We start from the raw sequence: 23849 nt of genomic DNA, 5'->3' as shown, positions 1-23849 counted from the left end.
GGGTGCCTAGCATGATACATTTTCTTTCTTCGGTAAGCATTTTTTTGTGTTTGATACTTTTGGAATTTTGGTTTTTCATGTTGATTTTAAAATGACCATTCTCATGTTTGGAAGGTACTAACTCGTTTTTTCCTCACAGCAGGTCAACGTGTGTGTGGTTGCAACATTATGGTCCCATTGAGTACATTTTTGGAGAGAGGGACATCAGTGGCACCACAGGGCGGGTGTAGGGTGCCTAGCACGATACAATTTCTTTCTTTGCTAAGCATTTTTTTGTGTTTGATACTTTTGGAATTTTGGTTTTTCATGTTGATTTCAAAATGACCTTTTTCATGTTTGAAATGTACTAACTCGTTTTTCCATGCAGCAGGTCAACGTGTGTGTGGTTGCAACATTATGGTCCCATTGAGTACATTTTTGGAGAGAGGGACATCAGTTGCACCACAGGGTGGGATTAGGGTGCCTAGCAGGATACATTTTCTTTCTTCGGTAAGCATTTTTTTGTGTTCGATACTTTTAGAATTTTGGTTTTTTATGTTGATTTTATAATGACCTTTTTCATGTTTGAAATGTACTAACTCGTTTTTTCCACACAGCAGGTCAACGTGTGTTTGGTTGCAACATTATGGTCCCATTGAGTACATTTTTGGAGAGAGGGACATCACTTGCTCCACAGGGCGGGAGGAGGGTGCCTAGCACGATACATTTTTTTCTTCGGTAAGCATTATTTTGTGTTTGATACTTTTGGAATTTTTGTTTTTCATGTTGATTTTAAAATGACCTTTTTCATGTTTGAAATGTACTAACTCGTTTTTTCCTCACAGCAGGTCAACGTGTGTGTGGTTGCAAAATTATGGTCTCATTGAGTACATTTTTGGAGAGAGAGACATCACTTGCACCACAGGGCGGGAGGAGGGTGCCTAGCACGATACATCTTCTTTCTTCGGTAAGCATTTTCTTGTGTTTGTACTTTTGGAATTTTGGTTTTTCATGTTGATTTTAAAATGACCTTTTTCATATTTGGAATGTACTAACTAGTTTTTTCCTCGCAGCAGGTCAACGTGTGTGTGGTTGCAACTTTATGGTCCCATTGAGTACATTTTTAGTGAGAGGGACATCAGTTGCACCACAGGGCGGGAGAAGGGGGCCTAGCACGATACATTTTCTTTCTTCGGTAAGCATTTTTTTGTGTTTGATACTTTTGGAATTTTGGTTTTTCATATTGATTTTAAAATGACCTTTTTCATGTTTGGAATGTACTAACTCGTTTTTTCCTCACAGCAGGTCAACGTGTGTGTGGTTGCAACATTATGTCCCATTGAGTACATTTTTGGAGAGAGGGACATCAGTTGCACCACAGGACGCGAGGAGGGTGCCTAGCATGATACATTTTCTTTCTTCAGTAAGCATAATTTTGTGTTTGTTACTTTTGGAATTTTTGTTTATCATGTTGATTTTAAAATGACCTTTTTCATATTTTGAATGTTCTAACACGTTTTATCCTCACAGCAGATCAACTTGTGTGTGATTGCAACATTATGGTCCCATTGAGTACATTTTTGGAGAGAGGGACATCACTTGCTCCACAGGGCGGGAGGAGGGTGCCTAGCACGATACAATTTCTTTCTTCGGTAAGTATTTTTTTGTGTTTGATACTTTTGGAATTTTGGTTTTTCGTGCTGAATTTAAAATGACCTTTCTCATGTTTGAAATGTACTAATTCGTTTTTTCCTCACAGCAGGTCAACGTGTGTGTGGTTGCAACATTATGGTCCCATTGAGTACATTTTTGGAGAGAGGGACATCAGTTGCACCACAGGACGCGAGGAGGGTGCCTAGCATGATACATTTTCTTTCTTCAGTAAGCATAATTTTGTGTTTGTTACTTTTGGAATTTTTGTTTTTCATTTTGATTTTAAAATGACCTTTTTCATGTTTGAAATATACTAACTCGTTTTTTCCTCACAGCAGGTCAACGTGTGTGTGGTTGAAACATTACGGTCCCATTGAGTACATTTTTGGAGAGAGGGACATCAGTTGCACCACAGGGCGGGAGGAGGGTGCCTAGCATGATACATTTTCTTTCTTCGGTAAACATTATTTTGTGTTTGTTAATTTTGGAATTTTTGTGTTTCATGTTGATTTTAAAATGACCTTTTTCATGTTTGAAATGTACTAACTCGTTTTTTCCTCACAGCAGGTCAACGTGTGTGTGGTTGCAACATTATGGTCCCATTGAGTACATTTTTGGAGAGGAGACATCACTTGCACCACAGGGTGGGAGGAGGGTGCCTAGCACGATACATTTCCATTCTTCGGTAAGCATTTTTTTGTGTTTGATACATTTGGAATTTTGGTTCTTCATGTTGGTTTTAAAATGACTTTTTTCAAGTTTGAAATGTACTAACTCGTTTTTTCCTCACAGCAGGTCAACGTGTGTGTGGTTGCAACATTACGGTCCCATTGAGTACATTTTTGGAGACAGGGACATCACTTGCACCACAGTGCGGGAGGAGGGTGCCTAGCACGATACATTTTCTTTCTTCGGTAAGCATTTTTTTGTGTTTGATACTTTTGGAATTTTGGTTTTTCATGTTGATTTTAAAATGACCTTTTTCATGTTTGAAATGTACTAACTCGTTTTTTCCTCACAGCAGGTCAACGTGTGTGTGGTTGCAACATTATGGTCCCATTGAGTACATTTTTGGAGAGAGGGACATCACTTGCACCACAGGGCGGGAGCAGGGTGCCTAGCATGATACATTTTGTTTCTTCGGTAAGCATTTTTTTGTGTTTGATACTTTTGGAATTTTGGTTTTTCATGTTGATTTTAAAATGACCTTTTTCATATTTTGAATGTTCTAACACGTTTTATCCTCACAGCAGATCAAGTTGTGTGTGATTGCAACATTATGGTCCCATTGAGTACATTTTTGGAGAGAGGGACATTAGTTGCACCACAGTGCGGAAAGAGGGTGCCTAGCACGATACATTTTCTTTCTTCGGTAAGCATTTTTTTGTGTTTGATACTTTTGGAATTTTGGTTTTTCATGTTGATTCTTAAAATGACCTTTTTCATGTTTGGAACGTATAAACCCGTTTTTTCCTCACAGCAGGTCAACGTGTGTGTGGTTGCAACATTATGGTCCCATTGAGTACATTTTTGGAGAGAGGGACATCACTTGCACCACAGGGCGGGAGGAGGGTGCCTAGCACGATACAATTTCTTTCTTCGGTAAGCATTTTTTTGTGTTTGATACTTTTGGAATTTTGGTTTTTCGTGTTGAATTTAAAATGACCTTTCTCATGTTTGAAAGGTACTAACTCGTTTTTTCCCCACAGCAGGTCAACGTGTGTGTGGTTGCAACATTATGGTCCCATTGAGTACATTTTTGGAGACAGGGACATCTTTTGCACCACTGGGTGTGAGGAGGATGCCTAGCACGATACATTTTCTTTCTTCGGTAAGAATTATTTTGTATTTGTTACTTTTGGAATTTTTGTTTTTCATGTTGATTTTAAAATGACCTTTTTCATGTTTGAAATGTACTAACTCGTTTTTTCCTCACAGCAGTCAACGTGTGTGTGGTTGCAACATTATGGTCCCATTGAGTACATTTTTGGAGAGAGGGACATCAGTTGCACCACAGGGCGGGAGGAGGGTGCCTAGCATGATACATTTTATTTCTTCCTTAAGCATTTTTTTGTGTTTGATACTTTTGGAATTTTGGTTTTTCATGTTGATTTTAAAATGATCTTTTTCATGTTTTGAATAATCTAACTCCTTTTTTCCTCACAGCAGATCAACGTGTGTGTGGTTGCAACATTATGGTCCCATTGAGTACATTTTTGGAGAGAGGGACATCAGTTGCACCACAGGGTGGGAGGAGGGTGCCTATCACGATACATTTTCTTTCTTCGGTAAGCATTTTTTTGTGTTCGATACTTTTAGAATTTTGGTTTTTCATGTTGATTTTATAATGACCTTTTTCATGTTTGAAATGTACTAACTCGTTTTTTCCACACAGCAGGTCAACGTGTGTGTGGTTGCAACATTACGGTCCCATTGAGTACATTTTCGGGGAGAGGGACAACACTTGCACCACAGGGCGGGAGGAGGGTGCCTAGCACGATACAATTTCTTTCTTCGGTAAGCATTTTTTTGTGTTTGATACTTTTGGAACTTTGGTTTTTCGTGCTGATTTTAAAATGATCTTTCTCATGTTTGAAATGTACTAACTCGTTTTTTCCTCACAGCAGGTCAACGTGTGTGTGGTTGCAACATTATGGTCCCATTGAGTACATTTTTGGAGAGAGGGACATCACTTGCACCACAGGGCGGGAGGAGGGTGCCTAGCATGATACATTTTCTTTCTTCGGTAAGCATTTTTTTGTGTTTGATACTTTTGGAATTTTGGTTTTTCATGTTGATTTTAAAATGACCTTTTTCATGTTTTGAATGTTCTAACTCGTTTTTTCCTCACAGCAGATCAACGTGTGTGTGATTGCAACATTATGGTCCCATTGAGTACATTTTTGGAGAGAGGGACATTAGTTGCACCACAGTGCGGAAGGAGGGTGCTAGCACGATACATTTTCTTTCTTCGGTAAGCATTTTTTTGTGTTTGATACTTTTGGAATTTTGGTTTTTCATGTTGATTTTAAAATGACCTTTTTCATGTTTGAAATGTACTAACTCGTTATTTCCTCACAGCAGGTCAACGTGTGTGTGGTTGCAACATTATGGTCCCATTGAGTACATTTTTGGAGAGAGGGACATCAGTTGCACCACAGAGTGGGAGGAATGTGCCTTGCAGGATACTTTTTTTTTCTTCGGTAAGCATTTATTTGTGTTTGCTACATTTGGAATTTTGGTTTTTCATGTTGATTTTAAAATGACTTTTCTCATGTTTGATATGTACTAACTCGTTTTTTCCTCACAGCTGGTCAACGTGTGTGTGGTTGCAACATTATGGTCCCATTGAGTACATTTTTGGAGAGAGGGACATCAGTTGCACCACAGGGCGGGAGGAGGGTACCTAGCATTATAGTACATTTTCTTTCTTCGGTAAGCATTTTTTTGTGTTTAATGCTTTTGGAATTTTGAATTTTCATGTTGATTTTAAAATGAGTTTTTTCATGTTTGAAATGTACTAACTCGTTTTTTCCGCACAGCAGTTCAACGTGTGTGTGGATGCAACATTACGGTCCCATTGAGTACATTTTTGGAGAGAGGGACATCACTTGCACCAGAGGGCGGGAGTAGGGTGCCTAGCACGAAACATATTCTTTCTTCGCTAAGCATTTTTTTGTGTTTGATACTTTTGGAATTTTAGTTTTTCATGTTGATTTCAAAATGACCTTTTTCATGTTTGAAATGTACTAACTCGTTTTTTCCTCACAGCAGGACAACGTGTGTGTGGTTGCAACATTATGGTCCCATTGAGCACATTTTTGAAGAGAGGGACATCACTTGCACCACAGGGCGGGAGGAGGGTGCCTAGCACGATACATTTTCTTTCTTCGGTAAGCATTTTTTTGTGTTTGTACTTTTGGAATTTTGGTTTTTCATGTTGATTTTAAAATGACCTTTTTCATGTTTGGAATGTACTAACTAGTTGTTTCCTCGCAGCAGGTCAACGTGTGTGTGGTTGCAACTTTAAGGTCCCATTGAGTACATTTTTGCAGAGAGGGACATCAGTTGCACCACAGGGCGGGAGAAGGGGGCCTAGCACGATACATTTTCTTTCTTCGGTAAGCATTTTTTAGTGTTTGATACTATTGGAATTTTGGTTTTTCATGTTGATTTTAAAATGACCTTTTTCATGTTTGAAATGTACTAACTCGTTTTTTCCTCACAGCAGGTCAACGTGTGTGTGGTTGCAACATTATGGTCCCATTGAGTACATTTTTGGAGAGAGGGATATCAGTTGCACCACAGGGTGGGAGGAGGGTGCCTACCACAATACATTTTCTTTCTTCGGTAAGCATTTTTTTGTGTTTGAAACTTTTAGAATTTTGGTTTTTCATGTTGATTTTATAATGACCATTTTCATGTTTGAAATGTACTAACTCGTTTTTTCCTCACAGCAGGTCAATGTGTGTTTGGTTGCAACATTATGGTCCCATTGAGTACATTTTTGGATAGAGGGACATCACTTGCACCACAGGGCAGGAGGAGGGTGCCTAGCACGATACTTTTTTTTCTTCGCTACGCATTATTTTGTGTTTGATACTTTTGGAATTTTTGTTTTTCATGTTGATTTTAAAATGACCTTTTTCATGTTTGAAATGAACTAACTCGTTTTTTCCTCACAGCAGGTCAACGTGTGTGTGGTTGCAACATTATGGTCCCATTGAGCACATTTTTGAAGAGAGGGACATCACTTGCACCACAGGGCGGGAGGAGGGTGCCTAGCACGATACATTTTCTTTCTTCGGTAAGCATTTTTTTGTGTTTGTACTTTTGGAATTTTGGTTTTTCATGTTGATTTTAAAATGACCTTTTTCATGTTTGGAATGTACTAACTAGTTTTTTCCTTGCAGCAGGTCAACGTGTGTGTGGTTGCAACTATAAGGTCCCATTGAGTACATTTTTGCAGAGAGGGACATCAGTTGCACCACAGGGCGGGAGAAGGGGGCCTAGCACGATACATTTTCTTTCTTCGGTAAGCATTTTTTTGTGTTTGATACTTTTGGAATTTTGGTTTTTCATGTTGATTTTAAAATGACCTTTTTCATGTTTGAAATGTACTAACTCGTTTTTTCCTCACAGCAGGTCAACGTGTGTGTGGTTGCAACATTATGGTCCCATTGAGTACATTTTTGGAGAGAGGGACATCAGTTGCACCACAGGGCGGGAGGACGGTGCCTAGCATGATACATTTTATTTCTTCCTTAAGCATTTTTTTGTGTTTGATACTTTTGGAATTTTGGTTTTTCATGTTGATTTTAAAATGATCTTATTCATGTTTTGAATAATCTAACTCCTTTTTTCCTCACAGCAGATCAACGTGTGTGTGGTTGCAACATTATGGTCCCATTGAGTACATTTTTGGAGAGAGGGACATCAGTTGCACCACAGGGCGGGAGGAGGGTGCCTAGCATGATACATTTTCTTTCTTCGGTAAGCATTTTTTTGTGTTTGATACTTTTGGAATTTTGGTTTTTCATGTTGATTTTAAAATGACCTTTTTCATGTTTGGAATGTATGAACTCGTTTTTCCCTCACAGCAGGTCAACGTGTGTGTGGTTGCAACATTATGGTCCCATTGAGTACATTTTTGGAGAGAGGGAGATCACTTGCACCACAGGGCGGGAGGAGGGTGCCTAGCACGATACAATTTCTTTCTTCGGTAAGCATTTTATGTGTTTGATACTTTTGGAATTTTGGTTTTTCGTGCTGATTTTAAAATGACCATTCTCATGTTTGGAAGGTACTAACTCGTTTTTTCCTCACACCAGGTCAACGTGTGTGTTTTTGCAACATTATGGTACCATTGAGTACATTTTTGGAGAGAGGGACATCAGTGGCACCACAGGGCGGGTGTAGGGTGCCTAGCACGATACATTTTCTTTCTTCGCTAAGCATTTTTTTGTGTTTGATACTTTTGGAATTTTGGTTTTTCATGTTGATTTCAAAATGACCTTTTTCATGTTTGAAATGTACTAACTCGTTTTTCCATGCAGCAGGTCAACGTGTGTGTGGTTGCAACATTATGGTCCCATTGAGTACATTTTTGGAGAGAGGGACATCAGTTGCACCACAGGGTGGGAGGAGGGTGCCTAGCAGGATACATTTTCTTTCTTCGGTAAGCATTTTTTTGTGTTCGATACTTTTAGAATTTTGGTTTTTCATGTTGATTTTATAATGACCTTTTTCATGTTTGAAATGTACTTACTCGTTTTTTCCACACAGCAGGTCAACGTGTGTTTGGTTGCAACATTATGGTCCCATTGAGTACATTTTTGGAGAGAGGGACATCACTTGCACCACAGGGCGGGAGGAGGGTGCCTAGCACGATACATTTTTTTCTTCGGTAAGCATTATTTTGTGTTTGATACTTTTGGAATTTTTGTTTTTCATGTTGATTTTAAAATGACCTTTTTCATGTTTGAAATGTACTAACTCGTTTTTTCCTCACAGCAGGTCAACGTGTGTGTGGTTGCAAAATTATGGTCTCATTGAGTACATTTTTGGAGAGAGAGACATCACTTGCACCACAGGGCGGGAGGAGGGTGCCTAGCACGATACATCTTCTTTCTTCGGTAAGCATTTTCTTGTGTTTGTACTTTTGGAATTTTGGTTTTTCATGTTGATTTTAAAATGACCTTTTTCATGTTTGAAATGTACTAACTCGTTTTTTCCTCACAGCAGGTCAACGTGTGTGTGGTTGCAACATTATGGTCCCATTGAGTACATTTTTGGAGAGAGGGACATCACTTGCACCACAGGGCGGTGGGAGGGTGCGTAGCACGATACAATTTCTTTCTTCGGTAAGCATTTTTTTGTGTTTGATACTTTTGGAATTTTGGTTTTTCGTGCTGATTTTAAAATGATCTTTCTCATGTTTGAAATGTACTAACTCGTTTTTTCCTCACAGCAGGTCAATGTGTGTGTGGTTGCAAGATTATGGTCCCATTGAGTCATTTTTGGAGAGAGGGACATCAGTTGCACCATAGGCGGGAGTGGGGTGCCTAGCACGATACATTTTCTTTCTTCGGTAAGCATTATTTTGTGTTTGTTACTTTTGAAATTTTTGTTCTTCATGTTGACTTTAAAATGAATTTTTTCATGTTTGAAATATACTAACTCGTTTTTTCCTCACAGCAGGTCAACGTGTGTGTGGTTGCAACATTACGGTCAAATTAAGTACTATTTTGGAGAGAGGGACATCACTTGCACCACAGGGACGGGGGAGGGTACCTAGCACGATACATTTTCTTTCTTCGGTAAGCATTTTTTTTTTGTTTGATGCTTTTGGAATTTTGGTTTTTCATGTTGATTGTAAAATGAGTGTTTTCATGTTTGAAATGTACTAACTCGTTTTTTCCTCACAGCAGTTCAACGTGTGTGTTGTTGCAACATTACGGTCCCATTGAGTACATTTTTGGAGAGAGGGACATCACTTGCACCACAGGGCGGGAGTAGGGTGCCTAGCACAATACATTTTCTTTCTTCGCTAAGCATTATTTTGTGTTTGTTACTTTTAGAATTTTTGTTTTTCATGTTGATTTTAAAATGACCTTTTTCATGTTTGAAATATACTAACTCGTTTTTTCCTCACAGCAGGTCAACGTATGTGTGGTTGCAACCTTACGGTCCCATTGAGTACATTTTTGGAGAGGGGACATCACTTGCACCACAGGGCGGGAGGAGGGTGCCTAGCACGATACATTTTCTTTCTTCGGTAAGCATTATTTTGTGTTTGATACTTTTGGAATTTTTGTTCTTCATGTTGACTTTAAAATGAATTTTTTCATGTTTGAAATATACTAACTCGTTTTTTCCTCAGAGCAGGTCAACGTGTGTGTGGTTGCAACATTACGGTCAAATTGAGTACTTTTTTGGAGAGAGGGACATCACTTGCACCACAGGGACGGGGGAGGGTATCTAGCACGATATATTTTCTTTCTTCGGTAAGCATTTTTTTGTGTTTGATACTTTTGGAATTTTGGTTTTTCATGTTGATTTTAAAATGACCTTTTTCATGTTTTGAATGTTCTAACTCGTTTCTTCCTCACAGCAGATCAACGTGTGTGTGATTGCAACATTATGGTCCCATTGAGTACATTTTTGGAGAGAGGGACATTAGTTGCACCACAGTGCGGAAGGAGGGTGCTAGCACGATACATTTACTTTCTTCGGTAAGCATTTTTTTGTGTTTGATACTTTTGGAATTTTGGTTTTTCATGTTGATTTTAAAATGACCTTTTTCATGTTTGAAATGTACTAACTCGTTATTTCCTCACAGCAGGTCAACGTGTGTGTGGTTGCAACATTATGGTCCCATTGAGTACATTTTTGGAGAGAGGGACATCAGTTGCACCACAGAGTGGGAGGAGGGTGCCTTGCAGGATACTTTTTCTTTCTTCGGTAAGCATTTATTTGTGTTTGCTACTTTTGGAATTTTGGTTTTTCATGTTGATTTTAAAATGACTTTTCTCATGTTTGATATGTACTAACTCGTTTTTTCCTCACAGCTGGTCAACGTGTTTGTGGTTGCAACATTATGGTCCCATTGAGTACATTTTTGGAGAGAGGGACATCAGTTGCACCACAGGGCGGGAGGAGGGTACCTAGCATGATACATTTTCTTTCTTCGGTAAGCATTTTTTTGTGTTTAATGCTTTTGGAATTTTGAATTTTCATGTTGATTTTAAAATGAGTTTTTTCATGTTTGAAATGTACTAACTCGTTTTTTCCGCACAGCAGTTCAACGTGTGTGTGGTTGCAACATTACGGTCCCATTGAGTACATTTTTGGAGAGAGGGACATCACTTGCACCACAGGGCGGGAGTAGGGTGCCTAGCACGAAACATATTCTTTCTTCGCTAAGCATTTTTTTGTGTTTGATACTTTTTGAATTTTAGTTTTTCATGTTGATTTCAAAATGACCTTTTTCATGTTTGAGATGTACTAACTGGTTTTTCCATACAGCAGGTCAACGTGTGTGTGGTTCAACATTATGGTCCCATTGAGTATATTTTTGGAGAGAGGGACATCAGTTGCACCACAGGGTGGGAGGAGGATGCCTACCACAATACATTTTTTTTCTTCGGTAAGCATTTTTTTGTGTTTGAAACTTTTAGAATTTTGGTTTTTCATGTTGATTTTATAATGACCATTTTCATGTTTGAAATGTACTAACTCGTTTTTTCCTCACAGCAGGTCAATGTGTGTTTGGTTGCAACATTATGGTCCCATTGAGTACATTTTTGGAGAGAGGGACATCACTTGCACCAAAGGGCAGGAGGAGGGCGCCTAGCACCATACATTTTTTTTCTTCGGTACGCATTATTTTGTGTTTGATACTTTTGGAATTTTTGTTTTTCATGTTGATTTTAAAATGACCTTTTTCATGTTTGAAATGTACTAACTCGTTTTTTCCTCACAGTAGGTCAACGTGTGTGTGGTTGCAACATTATGGTCCCATTGAGCACATTTTTGGAGAGAGGGACATCACTTGCACCACAGGGCGGGAGGAGGGTGCCTAGCACGATACATTTTCTTTCTTCGGTAAGCATTTTTTTGTGTTTGTACTTTTGGAATTTTGGTTTTTCATGTTGATTTTAAAATGACCTTTTTCAATTTTGAAATGTACTAACTCGTTTTTTCCTCACAGCAGGTCAACGTGTGTGTGGTTGCAACATTATGGTCCCATTGAGTACATTTTTGGAGAGAGGGACATCAGTTGCACCACAGGGCGGGAGGACGGTGCCTAGCATGATACATTTTATTTCTTCCTTAAGCATTTTTTTGTGTTTGATACTTTTGGAATTTTGGTTTTTCATGTTGATTTTAAAATGATCTTTTTCATGTTTTGAATAATCTAACTCCTTTTTTCCTCACAGCAGATCAACGTGTGTGTGGTTGCAACATTATGGTCCCATTGAGTACATTTTTGGAGAGAGGGACATCAGTTGCACCACAGGGCGGGAGGAGGGTGCCTAGCATGATACATTTTCTTTCTTCGGTAAGCATTTTTTTGTGTTTGATACTTTTGGAATTTTGGTTTTTCATGTTGATTTTAAAATGACCATTCTCATGTTTGGAAGGTACTAACTCGTTTTTTCCTCACAGCAGGTCAACGTGTGTGTGGTTGCAACATTATGGTCCCATTGAGTACATTTTTGGAGAGAGGGACATCAGTGGCACCACAGGGCATGTGTAGGGTGCCTAGCACGATACATTTTCTTTCTTCGCTAAGCATTTTTTTGTGTTTGATACTTTTGGAATTTTGGTTTTTCATGTTGATTTCAAAATGACCTTTTTCATGTTTGAAATGTACAAACTCGTTTTTCCATGCAGCAGGTCAACGTGTGTGTGGTTGCAACATTATTTTCCCATTGAGTACATTTTTGGAGAGAGGGACATCAGTTGCACCACAGGGTGGGAGGAGGGTGCCTAGCAGGATACATTTTCTTTCTTCGGTAAGCATTTTTTGGTGTTCGATACTTTTAGAATTTTGGTTTTTCATGTTGATTTTATAATGACCTTTTTCATGTTTGAAATGTACTAACTCGTTTTTTCCACACAGCAGGTCAACGTGTGTTTGGTTGCAACATTATGGTCCCATTGAGTACATTTTTGGAGAGAGGGACATCACTTGCTCCACAGGGCGGGAGGAGGTTGCCTAGCACGATACATTTTTTTCTTCGGTAAGCATTATTTTGTGTTTGATACTTTTGGAATTTTTGTTTTTCATGTTGATTTTAAAATGACCTTTTTCATGTTTGGAATGTACTAACTAGTTTTTTCCTTGCAGCAGGTCAACGTGTGTGTGGTTGCAACTATAAGGTCCCATTGAGTACATTTTTGCAGAGAGGGACATCAGTTGCACCACAGGGCGGGAGAAGGGGGCCTAGCACGATACATTTTCTTTCTTCGGTAAGCATTTTTTTGTGTTTGATACTTATGGAATTTTGGTTTTTCATGTTGATTTTAAAATGACCTTTTTCATGTTTGAAATGTACTAACTCGTTTTTTCCTCACAGCAGGTCAACGTGTGTGTGGTTGCAACATTATGGTCCCATTGAGTACATTTTTGGAGAGAGGGACATCAGTTGCACCACAGGGCGGGAGGACGGTGCCTAGCATGATACATTTTATTTCTTCCTTAAGCATTTTTTTGTGTTTGATACTTTTGGAATTTTGGTTTTTCATGTTGATTTTAAAATGATCTTATTCATGTTTTGAATAATCTAACTCCTTTTTTCCTCACAGCAGATCAACGTGTGTGTGGTTGCAACATTATGGTCCCATTGAGTACATTTTTGGAGAGAGGGAAATCAGTTGCACCACAGGGCGGGAGGAGGGTGCCTAGCATGATACATTTTCTTTCTTCGGTAAGCATTTTTTTGTGTTTGATACTTTTGGAATTTTGGTTTTTCATGTTGATTTTAAAATGACCTTTTTCATGTTTGGAATGTATGAACTCGTTTTTCCCTCACAGCAGGTCAACGTGTGTGTGGTTGCAACATTATGGTCCCATTGAGTACATTTTTGGAGAGAGGGAGATCACTTGCACCACAGGGCGGGAGGAGGGTGCCTAGCACGATACAATTTCTTTCTTCGGTAAGCATTTTATGTGTTTGATACTTTTGGAATTTTGGTTTTTCGTGCTGATTTTAAATGACCATTCTCATGTTTGGAAGGTACTAACTCGTTTTTTCCTCACACCAGGTCAACGTGTGTGTTTTTGGAACATTATGGTACCATTGAGTACATTTTTGGAGAGAGGGACATCAGTGGCACCACAGGGCGGGTGTAGGGTGCCTAGCACGATACATTTTCTTTCTTCGCTAAGCATTTTTTTGTGTTTGATACTTTTGGAATTTTGGTTTTTCATGTTGATTTCAAAATGACCTTTTTCATGTTTGAAATGTACTAACTCGTTTTTCCATGCAGCAGGTCAACGTGTGTGTGGTTGCAACATTATGGTCCCATTGAGTACATTTTTGGAGAGAGGGACATCAGTTGCACCACAGGGTGGGAGGAGGGTGCCTAGCAGGATACATTTTCTTTCTTCGGTAAGCATTTTTTTGTGTTCGATACTTTTAGAATTTTGGTTTTTCATGTTGATTTTATAATGACCTTTTTCATGTTTGAAATGTACTTACTCGTTTTTTCCACACAGCAGGTCAACGTGTGTTTGGTTGCAACATTATGGTCCCATTGAGTACATTTTTGGAGAGAGGGACATCACTTGCACCACAGGGCGGGAGGAGGGTGCCTAGCACGATACATTTTTTTCTTCGGTAAGCATTATTTTGTGTTTGATACTTTTGGAATTTTTGTTTTTCATGTTGATTTTAAAATGACCTTTTTCATGTTTGAAATGTACTAACTCGTTTTTTCCTCACAGCAGGTCAACGTGTGTGTGTTTGCAAAATTATGGTCTCATTGAGTACATTTTTGGAGAGAGAGACATCACTTGCACCACAGGGCGGGAGGAGGGTGCCTAGCACGATACATCTTCTTTCTTCGGTAAGCATTTTCTTGTGTTTGTTACTTTTGAAATTTTTGTTCTTCATGTTGACTTTAAAATGAATTTTTTCATGTTTGAAATATACTAACTCGTTTTTTCCTCACAGCAGGTCAACGTGTGTGTGGTTGCAACATTACGGTCAAATTAAGTACTATTTTGGAGAGAGGGACATCACTTGCACCACAGGGACGGGGGAGGGTACCTAGCACGATACATTTTCTTTCTTCGGTAAGCATTTTTTTTTTGTTTGATGCTTTTGGAATTTTGGTTTTTCATGTTGATTGTAAAATGAGTGTTTTCATGTTTGAAATGTACTAACTCGTTTTTTCCTCACAGCAGTTCAACGTGTGTGTTGTTGCAACATTACGGTCCCATTGAGTACATTTTTGGAGAGAGGGACATCACTTGCACCACAGGGCGGGAGTAGGGTGCCTAGCACAATACATTTTCTTTCTTCGCTAAGCATTATTTTGTGTTTGTTACTTTTAGAATTTTTGTTTTTCATGTTGATTTTAAAATGACCTTTTTCATGTTTGAAATATACTAACTCGTTTTTTCCTCACAGCAGGTCAACGTATGTGTGGTTGCAACCTTACGGTCCCATTGAGTACATTTTTGGAGAGGGGACATCACTTGCACCACAGGGCGGGAGGAGGGTGCCTAGCACGATACATTTTCTTTCTTCGGTAAGCATTATTTTGTGTTTGATACTTTTGGAATTTTTGTTCTTCATGTTGACTTTAAAATGAATTTTTTCATGTTTGAAATATACTAACTCGTTTTTTCCTCAGAGCAGGTCAACGTGTGTGTGGTTGCAACATTACGGTCAAATTGAGTACTTTTTTGGAGAGAGGGACATCATTTGCACCACAGGGACGGGGGAGGGTATCTAGCACGATATATTTTCTTTCTTCGGTAAGCATTTTTTTGTGTTTGATACTTTTGGAATTTTGGTTTTTCATGTTGATTTTAAAATGACCTTTTTCATGTTTTGAATGTTCTAACTCGTTTCTTCCTCACAGCAGATCAACGTGTGTGTGATTGCAACATTATGGTCCCATTGAGTACATTTTTGGAGAGAGGGACATTAGTTGCACCACAGTGCGGAAGGAGGGTGCTAGCACGATACATTTACTTTCTTCGGTAAGCATTTTTTTGTGTTTGATACTTTTGGAATTTTGGTTTTTCATGTTGATTTTAAAATGACCTTTTTCATGTTTGAAATGTACTAACTCGTTATTTCCTCACAGCAGGTCAACGTGTGTGTGGTTGCAACATTATGGTCCCATTGAGTACATTTTTGGAGAGAGGGACATCAGTTGCACCACAGAGTGGGAGGAGGGTGCCTTGCAGGATACTTTTTCTTTCTTCGGTAAGCATTTATTTGTGTTTGCTACTTTTGGAATTTTGGTTTTTCATGTTGATTTTAAAATGACTTTTCTCATGTTTGATATGTACTAACTCGTTTTTTCCTCACAGCTGGTCAACGTGTTTGTGGTTGCAACATTATGGTCCCATTGAGTACATTTTTGGAGAGAGGGACATCAGTTGCACCACAGGGCGGGAGGAGGGTACCTAGCATGATACATTTTCTTTCTTCGGTAAGCATTTTTTTGTGTTTAATGCTTTTGGAATTTTGAATTTTCATGTTGATTTTAAAATGAGTTTTTTCATGTTTGAAATGTACTAACTCGTTTTTTCCGCACAGCAGTTCAACGTGTGTGTGGTTGCAACATTACGGTCCCATTGAGTACATTTTTGGAGAGAGGGACATCACTTGCACCACAGGGCGGGAGTAGGGTGCCTAGCACGAAACATATTCTTTCTTCGCTAAGCATTTTTTTGTGTTTGATACTTTTTGAATTTTAGTTTTTCATGTTGATTTCAAAATGACCTTTTTCATGTTTGAGATGTACTAACTGGTTTTTCCATACAGCAGGTCAACGTGTGTGTGGTTCAACATTATGGTCCCATTGAGTATATTTTTGGAGAGAGGGACATCAGTTGCACCACAGGGTGGGAGGAGGATGCCTACCACAATACATTTTTTTTCTTCGGTAAGCATTTTTTTGTGTTTGAAACTTTTTGAATTTTAGTTTTTCATGTTGATTTCAAAATGACCATTTTCATGTTTGAAATGTACTAACTCGTTTTTTCCTCACAGCAGGTCAATGTGTGTTTGGTTGCAACATTATGGTCCCATTGAGTACATTTTTGGAGAGAGGGACATCACTTGCACCAAAGGGCAGGAGGAGGGCGCCTAGCACCATACATTTTTTTTCTTCGGTACGCATTATTTTGTGTTTGATACTTTTGGAATTTTTGTTTTTCATGTTGATTTTAAAATGACCTTTTTCATGTTTGAAATGTACTAACTCGTTTTTTCCTCACAGTAGGTCAACGTGTGTGTGGTTGCAACATTATGGTCCCATTGAGCACATTTTTGGAGAGAGGGACATCACTTACACCACAGGGCGGGAGGAGGGTGCCTAGCACGATACATTTTCTTTCTTCGGTAAGCATTTTTTTGTGTTTGTACTTTTGGAATTTTGGTTTTTCATGTTGATTTTAAAATGACCTTTTTCAATTTTGAAATGTACTAACTCGTTTTTTCCTCACAGCAGGTCAACGTGTGTGTGGTTGCAACAATATGGTCCCATTGAGTACATTTTTGGAGAGAGGGACATCAGTTGCACCACAGGGCGGGAGGACGGTGCCTAGCATGATACATTTTATTTCTTCCTTAAGCATTTTTTTGTGTTTGATACTTTTGGAATTTTGGTTTTTCATGTTGATTTTAAAATGATCTTTTTCATGTTTTGAATAATCTAACTCCTTTTTTCCTCACAGCAGATCAACGTGTGTGTGGTTGCAACATTATGGTCCCATTGAGTACATTTTTGGAGAGAGGGACATCAGTTGCACCACAGGGCGGGAGGAGGGTGCCTAGCATGATACATTTTCTTTCTTCGGTAAGCATTTTTTTGTGTTTGATACTTTTGGAATTTTGGTTTTTCATGTTGATTTTAAAATGACCATTCTCATGTTTGGAAGGTACTAACTCGTTTTTTCCTCACAGCAGGTCAACGTGTGTGTGGTTGCAACATTATGGTCCCATTGAGTACATTTTTGGAGAGAGGGACATCAGTGGCACCACAGGGCATGTGTAGGGTGCCTAGCACGATACATTTTCTTTCTTCGCTAAGCATTTTTTTGTGTTTGATACTTTTGGAATTTTGGTTTTTCATGTTGATTTCAAAATGACCTTTTTCATGTTTGAAATGTACTAACTCGTTTTTCCATGCAGCAGGTCAACGTGTGTGTGGTTGCAACATTATTTTCCCATTGAGTACATTTTTGGAGAGAGGGACATCAGTTGCACCACAGGGTGGGAGGAGGGTGCCTAGCAGGATACATTTTCTTTCTTCGGTAAGCATTTTTTGGTGTTCGATACTTTTAGAATTTTGGTTTTTCATGTTGATTTTATAATGACCTTTTTCATGTTTGAAATGTACTAACTCGTTTTTTCCACACAGCAGGTCAACGTGTGTTTGGTTGCAACATTATGGTCCCATTGAGTACATTTTTGGAGAGAGGGACATCACTTGCTCCACAGGGCGGGAGGAGGTTGCCTAGCTCGATACATTTTTTTCTTCGGTAAGCATTATTTTGTGTTTGATACTTTTGGAATTTTTGTTTTTCATGTTGATTTTAAAATGACCTTTTTCATGTTTGAAATGTACTAACTCGTTTTTTCCTCACAGCAGGTCAACGTGTGTGTGGTTGCAAAATTATGGTCTCATTGAGTAGATTTTTGGAGAGAGAGACATCACTTGCACCACAGGGCGGGAGGAGGGTGCCTAGCACGATACATCTTCTTTCTTCGGTAAGCATTTTCTTGTGTTTGTACTTTTGGAATTTTGGTTTTTCATGTTGATTTTAAAATGACCTTTTTCATATTTGGAATGTACTAACTAGTTTTTTCCTCGCAGCAGGTCAACGTGTGTGTGGTTGCAACTTTATGGTCCCATTGAGTACATTTTTAGTGAGACGGACATCAGTTGCACCACAGGGCGGTAGAAGGGGGCCTAGCACGATACATTTTCTTTCTTCGGTAAGCATTTTTTTGTGTTTGATACTTTTGGAATTTTGGTTTTTCATATTGATTTTAAAATGACCTTTTTCATGTTTGGAATGTACTAACTCGTTTTTTCCTCACAGCAGGTCAACGTGTGTGTGGTTGCAACATTATGTCCCATTGAGTACATTTTTGGAGAGAGGGACATCACTTTCACCACGGGGCGGGAGGAGGGTGCCTAGCACGATACAATTTCTTTCTTCGGTAAGCATTTTTTTGTGTTTGATACTTTTGGAATTTTGGTTTTTCGTGCTGAATTTAAAATGACCTTTCTCATGTTTGAAATGTACTAATTCGTTTTTTCCTCACAGCAGGTCAACGTGTGTGTGGTTGCAACATTATGGTCCCATTGAGTACATTTTTGGAGAGAGGGACATCAGTTGCACCACAGGACGCGAGGAGGGTGCCTAGCATGATACATTTTCTTTCTTCGGTAAGCATAATTTTGTGTTTGTTACTTTTGGAATTTTTGTTTTTCATTTTGATTTTAAAATGACCTTTTTCATGTTTGAAATATACTAACTCGTTTTTTCCTCACAGCAGGTCAACGTGTGTGTGGTTGAAACATTACGGTCCCATTGAGTACATTTTTGGAGAGAGGGACATCAGTTGCACCACAGGGCTGGAGGAGGGTGCCTAGCATGATACATTTTCTTTCTTCGGTAAACATTATTTTGTGTTTGTTAATTTTGGAATTTTTGTGTTTCATGTTGATTTTAAAATGACCTTTTTCATGTTTGAAATATACTAACTCGTTTTTTCCTCACAGCAGGTCAACGTGTGTGTGTTTGCAACCTTACGGTCCCATTGAGTACATTTTTGGAGAGGAGACATCTCTTGCACCACAGGGTGTGAGGAGGGTGCCTAGCACGATACATTTCCATTCTTCGGTAAGCATTTTTTTGTGTTTGATACATTTGGAATTTTGGTTCTTCATGTTGGTTTTAAAATGACTTTTTTCATGTTTGAAATGTACTAACTCGTTTTTTCCTCACAGCAGGTCAACGTGTGTGTGGTTGCAACATTACGGTCCCATTGAGTACATTTTTGGAGACAGGGACATCACTTGCACCACAGGGCGGGAGGAGGGTGCCTAGCACGATACATTTTCTTTCTTCGGTAAGCATTTTTTTGTGTTTGATACTTTTGGAATTTTGGTTTTTCATGTTGATTTTAAAATGACCTTTTTCATGTTTGAAATGTACTAACTCATTTTTTCCTCACAGCAGGTCAACGTGTGTGTGGTTGCAACATTATGGTCCCATTGAGTACATTTTTGGAGAGAGGGACATCACTTGCACCACAGGGCGGGAGCAGGGTGCCTAGCATGATACATTTTGTTTCTTCGGTAAGCATTTTTTTGTGTTTGATACTTTTGGAATTTTGGTTTTTCATGTTGATTTTAAAATGACCTTTTTCATATTGTGAATGTTCTAACACGTTTTATCCTCACAGCAGATCAACTTGTGTGTGATTGCAACATTATGGTCCCATTGAGTACATTTTTGGAGAGAGGGACATTAGTTGCACCACAGTGCGGAAAGAGGGTGCCTAGCACGATACATTTTCTTTCTTCGGTAAGCATTTTTTTGTGTTTGATACTTTTGGAATTTTGGTTTTTCATGTTGATTCTTAAAATGACCTTTTTCATGTTTGGAACGTATAAACCCGTTTTTTCCTCACAGCAGGTCAACGTGTGTGTGGTTGCAACATTATGGTCCCATTGAGTACATTTTTGGAGAGAGGGACATCACTTGCACCACAGGGCGGGAGGAGGGTGCCTAGCACGATACAATTTCTTTCTTCGGTAAGCATTTTTTTGTGTTTGATACTTTTGGAATTTTGGTTTTTCGTGTTGATTTTAAAATGACCTTTCTCATGTTTGAAAGGTACTAACTCGTTTTTTCCCCACAGCAGGTCAACGTGTGTGTGGTTGCAACATTATGGTCCCATTGAGTACATTTTTGGAGACAGGGACATCATTTGCACCACTGGGTGTGAGGAGGATGCCTAGCACGATACATTTTCTTTCTTCGGTAAGAATTATTTTGTATTTGTTACTTTTGGAATTTTTGTTTTTCATGTTGATTTTAAAATGACCTTTTTCATGTTTGAAATGTACTAACTCGTTTTTTCCTCACAGCAGTCAACGTGTGTGTGGTTGCAACATTATGGTCCCATTGAGTACATTTTTGGAGAGAGGGACATCACTTGCACCACAGGGCGGGAGGAAGGTGCCTAGCATGATACATTTTATTTCTTCCTTAAGCATTTTTTTGTGTTTGATACTTTTGGAATTTTGGTTTTTCATGTTGATTTTAAAATGATCTTTTTCATGTTTTGAATAATCTAACTCCTTTTTTCCTCACAGCAGATCAACGTGTGTGTGGTTGCAACATTATGGTCCCATTGACTACATTTTTGGAGAGAGGGACATCAGTTGCACCACAGGGTGGGAGGAGGGTGCCTATCACGATACATTTTATTTCTTCGGTAAGCATTTTTTTGTGTTCGATACTTTTAGAATTTTGGTTTTTCATGTTGATTTTATAATGACCTTTTTCATGTTTGAAATGTACTAACTCGTTTTTTCCACACAGCAGGTCAACGTGTGTGTGGTTGCAACATTACGGTCCAATTGAGTACATTTTTGGAGAGAGGGACATCACTTGCACCACAGGGCGGGAGGAGGGTGCCTAGCATGATACATTTTCTTTCTTCGGTAAGCATTTTTTTGTGTTTGATACTTTTGGAATTTTGGTTTTTCATGTTGATTTTAAAATGACCTTTTTCATGTTTTGAATGTTCTAACTCGTTTTTTTCTCACAGCAGATCAACGTGTGTGTGATTGCAACATTATGGTCCCATTGAGTACATTTTTGGAGAGAGGGACATTAGTTGCACCACAGTGCGGAAGGAGGGTGCTAGCACGATACATTTTCTTTCTTCGGTAAGCATTTTTTTGTGTTTGATACTTTTGGAATTTTGGTTTTTCATGTTGATTTTAAAATGACCTTTTTCATGTTTGATATGTACTAACTCGTTATTTCCTCACAGCAGGTCAACGTGTGTGTGGTTGCAACATTATGGTCCCATTGAGTACATTTTTGGAGAGAGGGACATCAGTTGCACCACAGAGTGGGAGGAATGTGCCTTGCAGGATACTTTTTCTTTCTTCGGTAAGCATTTATTTCTGTTTGCTACATTTGGAATTTTGGTTTTTCATGTTGATTTTAAAATGACTTTTCTCATGTTTGATATGTACTAACTCGTTTTTTCCTCACAGCTGGTCAACGTGTGTGTGGTTGCAACATTATGGTCCCATTGAGTACATTTTTGGAGAGAGGGACCTCAGTTGCACCACAGGGCGGGAGGAGGGTACCTAGCATTATAGTACATTTCCTTTCTTCGGTAAGCATTTTTTTGTGTTTAATGCTTTTGGAATTTTGAATTTTCATGTTGATTTTAAAATGAGTTTTTTCATGTTTGAAATGTACTAACTCGTTTTTTCCGCACAGCAGTTCAACGTGTGTGTGGTTGCAACATTACGGTCCCATTGAGTACATTTTTGGAGAGAGGGACATCACTTGCACCACAGGGCGGGAGTAGGGTGCCTAGCACGAAACATATTCTTTCTTCGCTAAGCATTTTTTTGTGTTTGATACTTTTGGAATTTTAGTTTTTCATGTTGATTTCAAAATGACCTTTTTCATGTTTGAAATGTACTAAATCGTTTTTCCATACAGCAGGTCAACGTGTGTGTGGTTCAACATTATGGTCCCATTGAGTACATTTTTGGAGAGAGGGATATCAGTTGCACCACAGGGTGGGAGGAGGGTGCCTACCACAATACATTTTCTTTCTTCGGTAAGCATTTTTTTGTGTTTGAAACTTTTAGAATTTTGGTTTTTCATGTTGATTTTATAATGACCATTTTCATGTTTGAAATGTACTAACTCGTTTTTTCCTCACAGCAGGTCAATGTGTGTTTGGTTGCAACATTATGGTCCCATTGAGTACATTTTTGGAGAGAGGGACATCACTTGCACCACAGGGCAGGAGGAGGGTGCCTAGCACGATACATTTTTTTTCTTCGGTACGCATTATTTTGTGTTTGATACTTTTGGAATTTTTGTTTTTCATGTTGATTTTAAAATGACCTTTTTCATGTTTGAAATGTACTAACTCGTTTTTTCCTCACAGCAGGTCAACGTGTGTGTGGTTGCAACATTATGGTCCCATTGAGCACATTTTTGAAGAGAGGGACATCACTTGCACCACAGGGCGGGAGGAGGGTGCCTAGCACGATACATTTTCTTTCTTCGGTAAGCATTTTTTTGTGTTTGTACTTTTGGAATTTTGGTTTTTCATGTTGATTTTAAAATGACCTTTTTCATGTTTGGAATGTACTAACTAGTTTTTTCCTCGCAGCAGGTCAACGTGTGTGTGGTTGCAACTTTAAGGTCCCATTGAGTACATTTTTGCAGAGAGGGACATCAGTTGCACCACAGGGCGGGAGAAGGGGGCCTAGCACGATACATTTTCTTTCTTCGGTAAGCATTTTTTTGTGTTTGATACTTTTGGAATTTTGGTTTTTCATGTTGATTTTAAAATGACCTTTTTCATGTTTGAAATGTACTAACTCGTTTTTTCCTCACAGCAGGTCAACGTGTGTGTGGTTGCAACATTATGGTCCCATTGAGTACATTTTTGGAGAGAGGGATATCAGTTGCACCACAGGGTGGGAGGAGGGTGCCTACCACAATACATTTTCTTTCTTCGGTAAGCATTTTTTTGTGTTTGAAACTTTTAGAATTTTGGTTTTTCATGTTGATTTTATAATGACCATTTTCATGTTTGAAATGTACTAACTCGTTTTTTCCTCACAGCAGGTCAATGTGTGTTTGGTTGCAACATTATGGTCCCATTGAGTACATTTTTGGAGAGAGGGACATCACTTGCACCACAGGGCAGGAGGAGGTTGCCTAGCACGATACATTTATTTTCTTCGCTACGCATTATTTTGTGTTTGATACTTTTGGAATTTTTGTTTTTCATGTTGATTTTAAAATGACCTTTTCCATGTTTGAAATGTACTAACTCGTTTTTTCCTCACAGCAGGTCAACGTGTGTGTGGTTGCAACATTATAGTCCCATTGAGCACATTTTTGAAGAGAGGGACATCACTTGCACCACAGGGCGGGAGGAAGGTGCCTAGCACGATACATTTTCTTTCTTCGGTAAGCATTTTTTTGTGTTTGTACTTTTGGAATTTTGGTTTTTCATGTTGGTTTTAAAATGACCTTTTTCATGTTTGGAATGTACTAACTAGTTTTTTCCTCGCAGCAGGTCAACGTGTGTGTGGTTGCAACTTTAAGGTCCCATTGAGTACATTTTTGCAGAGAGGGAAATCAGTTGCACCACAGGGCGGGAGAAGGGGGCCTAGCACGATACATTTTCTTTCTTCGGTAAGCATTTTTTTGTGTTTGATACTTTTGGAAT

The sequence above is a fragment of the Schistocerca cancellata genome, unplaced genomic scaffold (assembly GCF_023864275.1).
Source record: "Schistocerca cancellata isolate TAMUIC-IGC-003103 unplaced genomic scaffold, iqSchCanc2.1 HiC_scaffold_1099, whole genome shotgun sequence".
NCBI classification, from domain to species: domain Eukaryota; kingdom Metazoa; phylum Arthropoda; class Insecta; order Orthoptera; family Acrididae; genus Schistocerca; species Schistocerca cancellata.
This window is presented reverse-complemented; position numbering follows the sequence as displayed.